General features: G+C 32.0%; 1 protein-coding gene across 2 annotated transcripts in view; it reads left to right on the top strand.

The window, feature by feature from the left end:
• LOC128251080 (probable serine/threonine-protein kinase DDB_G0282963) overlaps nt 1-6656 on the top strand; it is a 332943-nt gene that overhangs the window by 32496 nt on the left and 293791 nt on the right. The gene's annotated exons all lie outside the window — the stretch shown is intronic.

The following is a 6656-nucleotide window of genomic DNA, read 5'->3' as shown; positions in this document are numbered from 1 at the left end:
TGTATAAAGGTAACGCGTGCGTTCTGTCGTGATACAAACAATATATGAGTATATGCATGAGTATATAGGAGTATATACCTTTATACAGTAAGTTTATATATATATATATATATATATATATAAAGTAAAGTTGTAAGGTACCGTACGAGTGGAAATATATATTCATTTGACCGGTTACATTTTTTTAAAAAAAGATTGTCAAAAGTAAAATGTAAAGCTTTGTATGAGCTTTGTTGTGTTAAGTACTGGGAGGGGCGAATCAAATAATTTTCGTTGACCTGTTTTGGTTTTTTTTATTATCTAATTAATACTAAAGTGGTTATGTACTACTTTATCTTTGATGCCATTATAGCTATGATTAATATTTTGATTATTACTAGATGGATTATATGTTAATTTATCTTTGAAGCCACTATTGACTAGCGCCTTGTTATAAATAGAGGACAGATTTCTTGAAAATTCCTTTGGAAGAAGTGAGGTTAGACACTGTGTTAATAATATTAACTATCAGGATTTTAAATATTGCAGGAAGGTGAGAAAACTGTCAATGTATATATATGCGAGTTTCCCATCTATATATATATATATATGTGTTTGTCTACCATCACCATTTGACAACCGGTGTTAGTATGTTTGCGTCCTTGTAACTTAGCAGATAATGTAGATAAAGTACTAGGCTTTAAAAAATAAGTCCGGGCTTGATTTGTTCGATTAAAACCCTTAAAGGCGGTGCCCCTGCATGGCCATAGTCAATATTTTCTATATCTAAATATGATGAAACAACGAAAGAGAAACAATTGTCGTCTTTGTAAGGTGAATTCTAGAATTGAAGATGTGATTTTCTCTATACTTAGTTTTACTATATATATGCATAAATATATACATACATACATACATACATGCATGCATGCATACATACATACATATAATATATATATATATATATATATATATATATACACACACTTATGTGTGCGTGTATACCTTATATGCTTTTCCAGCACTGGATAATAGAAATGAACAACATTTATAAATATTTTATTTGGAATTTTATGATGCTTGCTTATTTCCAGTATATTGGAAATACTTTTTCTACTATACAGTGTGATGGATTACTAACTACATATCCGAGGTTTCGTATTATATCAATGACAAAATTTAACGTTTATTTGTGTGTGTAATGTGAAATTTAAATGTCATTGCGGTACAAATTATGATTTTACTATTATTTTTTGCAATCTGCGTTTCTCAATGTGGCGAATATAAAACCGAAATATGTACTGAGTTTTTTTCTATCATCTTTTTTTCCAAATATATTTTTTCAAACAAAATATAATACAAGCTCCATATTTTACTATTTTGCAATACTTCATTCAGCTTTCATGGTCAGATTAGTGTTAGAAGATGGAACCACTCGAATTCTTCCCAAAGCATTTAAAATCTAGTTTGATTGTTTGGACTTCAATGTTTCTGATATGCAATAAACCATTAGAAGAACCATAAAAGTTATCCCCATGATATTGCTTTAATACTAAACTTTTATGTAACCATTCGTTTGTATTATTCAAGTATTATTCATTTTTTTAATATTCTTAACGACTAGCATATTCCCTGCAGTATTTTTGTAGTGTATTTCGATATGTTGAACTTAAACGTGAATATAGCAGAAACAACATGCATAAAGATGCAAACATACTTTGAAAACCGTTTTATTCTATCAATACCTTTTCAGTCCATAGAAACGTTATATAAATATAGCGATTGCAACATTCCAGCTTAGTTGATAAATTTAATATTTTGAGATAGATTCATATAGTTGAGCAAGCTAGCAGCTGGCTATTCACTATGTCTGTCGAGTAATCTACTCATGGTGGATTTATGATTGGAAGGACTCAGTTATTGTATATAAGAATATAAATTCTGGCTGATAAATGTTATAGGTTGAAATAAGTCAAATAAATGTTTATTTATATGGGTATATAATCCATAAAATTACTCGAATAATTCACTGATCAAAGGTAGTGTATACATTTTGTTAAACTATAAGGTTAGTAAACCGATTAACTAACTGATTTAAAGAGAATCACATTTATCTGTGCTGATAAATTATCAAGCCACCAACCGATAGTTAATCGATATACATCCTCTACCTCATGATATTTACTATCATAAATGATGAATACCGTACTTATAATATTGTAGAAGCACTATGAAATAGACGAATTTTCGATGGCTAACGCTATGGATTTGCATTATATTTGGTTAGAAGTGAATTGCTTTAAGCGGGAGAAGGCTCTTGTGTTAGCGGTTTGAATCAACTAGAATTAAGTTCAGCAAATGATGAATATCTTTGAAAAAAGAGTGTAATGTTTTACATTCGAGACTGTGCATTCTAAATTACTAATTGTTTTCTTGAACTATCAGAATTTAATTTGAAAAAGGAGAATGAAAGGATTGAATCAGATGACTTTACATGCATGAAACAAATAGTCTTCAAGCCACATGGAAACAGCCGTAAAACAAAACAAAAATCAAAAATTTACTTAAGTTGTATCAAGACTAACGCAGTCAATATCAATAATTAATAAACTATGACAGTTGCAGTACAATATTTTGAAATGCAATAAATAGAAAATCGTGCAACAATGTAGAAGTGACAAATCTGTAATACCGTTTAGCATTAGTTTAATGCTTTCAAAAATCATTGAAGAGTACTTAAAATATAATCACTATTGCTGGAAAAGAAATTTGGGCTTCCGAGAAACAAACTCTACCTTCAGGTAATTACATACATATGTGCATACACATGTAAATACAGGGTCTTGCAGATAAACTGAGATAATTTTTACGATGCAGAAAACTGGTTATAAATACTAAAATAGTGACAGTAGACAGATATAATTTTAATATAATATTTATTACAGCAAAACATTATTGCAATTACTGCCTCCACACGAGAATGAAATATTTTGTAGCTGCCGCAACCTCTGTACACACGATGCAGGTCTTCAAATTGTTGACACTCAGATGTAGTGAAGCATTGGTCCTTGTTTGAAGTACGACCCATGAAAAGCGATCGAGATGGTTAAGATCTGGGCTATTACTGGGTTAGATGTTGGCCCTCACAAAGAATGGCACCTTCTCACCAAGGAAGGCCCGTGTTGTTTTCACACATGTCACGGTGCAAAATCCTGGATAAGCACCACATTGCTCCATCTAAGGCAATAGAGAGTTCTTCAGGATGTCCAGATATTTCTTTGTGCCGATCTTCAAGCCAGAATCAATGAAGTGTGGATCCCTGACACTGCTATCACTAGCCACGGCTCCAAATCTCAACACAGAAGCAAGATTATTAGTCTCAAACATAAGGGACTCGCCAGAAGGGTTGTATATAATCACTCAACAATTTCTATGATTCACCTCAGCGTCCACAGTGAACTTCTAGTCCATAAACACGAGAAAATTTTCCTGCACCTTGATACTTGATGAGTGACAGAAGCTTTGGACATCTCTCAGCTTTGGCTATTAAGAGATGACGGCGTTGTCGAACATAACTAGTCATGCCATGGTTCCTGTTCACAGCTCTGGACACCATAGAAAGGGACACATTGCATTTCTTTGCAAGATTTGTCATGAATGTGGATGGGTTGGCTTCAATCGAGCGTTTGAGGTCAACGAGAAATTGGATTGCGCTTGGAATCACTTCGAGTCTTCTATCAATCTTTCGCTCTTCTTTAAATTGTTTATACACACGATAAACTGTTACGTTTGGAAGTTTCGTGAACTGAACAATTTTATTGGCAGTGTGCCCAGCACGCGTGAAAACAACATTGGCAGAACAATTCTGTTACTCTATGACATTCTGCTTTCGAATCAGTTCTCTATTGAAAAATAAAGAGGATTTTTCTACCTGAAAAATGAAGAGGAGGATTAGAGTTTCAAGTAACTAAGGTTTTATCAGAGAATGAAATATTAAACCCACTAAATCAACCACTTAAAATTGGTCTCAGTTTATCTGCAAGACCCTGTAAATATAAACGTACATGAACACATATACATATGCTGAAGTTCGTTTTTATATTTTACTTGAAACTAAGAAATTAATATTTTTTGCAAGTTTATTTTTCTTTACGTAATGGAGTTGTTAAAGGTTTACAAAAGAATGTACGTAGGTACTAAATTATAGTTGACAGATTGCTTACTGCTGGTATTATTTAGGATATTTCAATTTTATTCGGAAAGTGGTGTTAGTATAAGAAGGATAACTTATGGTTTAATCTTCACAAAAGATTGTAGGTGGGTGTAAAGGTTGTTGGTCAGTGTATTTTCCCCCATGAAGTTCATTGTTGTAGAAGTTATTTAATTACTATTTAGAAATTTTAATCATTGTGTTTCATGGAAACAACGTTTGGCCATGATTTTATAAATATTTCTTCTATTCTGTTTGAAGCTTGGGTATATTACAATATATTTTTTTAACCTATGAATATATGCAAAAGCCGGGCATTCTAAAATTTGTGCATATAATTATGTATAAAAATAAGAATAAAAATAAGGATGATGAAAAAAAGAAATATATAGTAATAAATAAAAGAAAAGAAATACATAGAAAATAATTTTTAAGCCAGTCTAATCATGCATCATACTTGCAGATATTAGAATGTTCTTATATTAAAATATTGTTGTAGGAATTTTGGTTGAAAATTGGGGAAAGTTTCGATAATTCCTACAGTATTTGTCTAGTGTGAAGTTGTAATATTACTTTCTTAGCATAGCATGGGGATAGTTTATGGTGAAGATGGGAGAGAGTAAACGTAGTGAAATATTTTCGTGTTTAGCCGTGAGAAGAAAACTATCAGTTTTGAATATTTTGTGCTTGCATGAAGGGACTACTTCGGAGTATCTCTTCAGAATTTGATTCTCAAATGTGAGAATTTGATCGGATTCATTAGTACAAAGCTGACAGGGTTTGTTGCTACTTAGATATGGTAATTAATGCTAAGCGGAATATTGCTCATTTTAATGTCCATATATGTTTGGATAGTGAGATATCATTTTTCCTGTTTGGATTGCATGAATTGTGTGTGTGTGTGTTGGCTGTATTGTGTCATGAACTGGTCCGCTGTAGATTCTATAAATGCGGATATAGTAGTTGCAGTATTGTACAAAAGCTATTACTTGAGAGACTCTTTTCTTCAAGGGGGACAAGAGTAAGAGGTTCTGTATTAGTCATTGTTGTTATTATGTGTGTAGTAATCATTTTTGTTATTCTAGTATTTGAAAATTTAATGAGGAATGAAGGAAGTTCCTTATCCCACCTCATACAAAGAAATAAAAGCTCCAGATGTTCAGGTATATTTTGTTAGATACATATTTTGAACTACAGATTGGCTGAAACCACAACATACAGCCACCTTAAGAAGTAGAAAATAATGCGACGTGAACCTAGGTCGATATGTTGACTCCTACTCGTAGACTGAGATACGTTATCTCTTTGACAGAAGAGAAGATATTTGTATGTGCAAAATTGTACGAAGATGTATCAAAAAACCCACAAGGGGTATTTTGCTATCGTAATAAAAAATATTTTCTTTATTTTTTGCTTTTAGAATTTTGCCATTGCTCCAGACATAAGTGTTCCTCACTAAAGAAATATTGCTTCACTATTTTGATCTTTCATCTGTGTTAGCCAATGAAATAGTGAAATCCCAAAGTCAACTTTGTGACAGGATGATCGACCTTAATATGAAAACACTCTGTCCAATGACAATGTCAACATTTATGTTTCATATGCTCTTGTAGCCTAGAACATAGAAGAGTATAAGACTCTTCTTCTGGGGAGAAATTTCGCGTGACAGACTTTGTTGTAAAAACATACTGAATGTGAAGCAAGAATCCCAAAGCGCAGGTCCTTCCTGTATTAATGTACAATAGTGTGTTAAATGATCGTCGCTGATTCGTGTGCTTAAATAAACTCTAAAATATGTATTTAATATTGTTTTCTATTGTTCTTTCCAACAAACATATAAACCTATATGTTTGTATGTATACACACACGCACACTCAAGCACACACACACACACACACACACACACACACACACACACACGTGTGTATATGTACATATATTCATATGTGAGTAACTGTATATTTGTGGGTTTATAAAGAAATGCTTTGCAGTATAATTTTTTATCTATACTTTCTATATATTATAAAGATGAGTTTAATGTTACCCGAGAAAAATTTTACTAAAATATTTTTCGCTTTCACTTCTTCACTTTCCTCATTTTCATTCTCTCAGTCATTTCCATTTTCTCTCCTTTGAAAAAAAACCCCTCTTTTTCGTATCTAGCTAGCTATCGTAGTTCTTTTTTTAATCTTTGCTACATCTTTTCCCTCATATCTACATACGTATACATATCTTTCATGTCTCTGCTTTTCTGCTTCTCCAGTTGTCTCTCAAAAATAATGTTTCTTTTATATATTTTTTCTTTTTTATATCTCTCTCTTTTCCCTCATATATATACATATATATATATATATATATATATATAATGTTGTATTATATTACATATATGTACGCACACACACACACACACGTATATATATGTTTCTATACACACACACACACACACACACACACACACACACACACA

The sequence above is a fragment of the Octopus bimaculoides genome, chromosome 2 (assembly GCF_001194135.2).
Source record: "Octopus bimaculoides isolate UCB-OBI-ISO-001 chromosome 2, ASM119413v2, whole genome shotgun sequence".
NCBI classification, from domain to species: Eukaryota; Metazoa; Mollusca; class Cephalopoda; order Octopoda; family Octopodidae; genus Octopus; species Octopus bimaculoides.
Note: the sequence above shows the minus strand (reverse complement) of the source record. Positions and strands in the feature narration are given on the sequence as shown.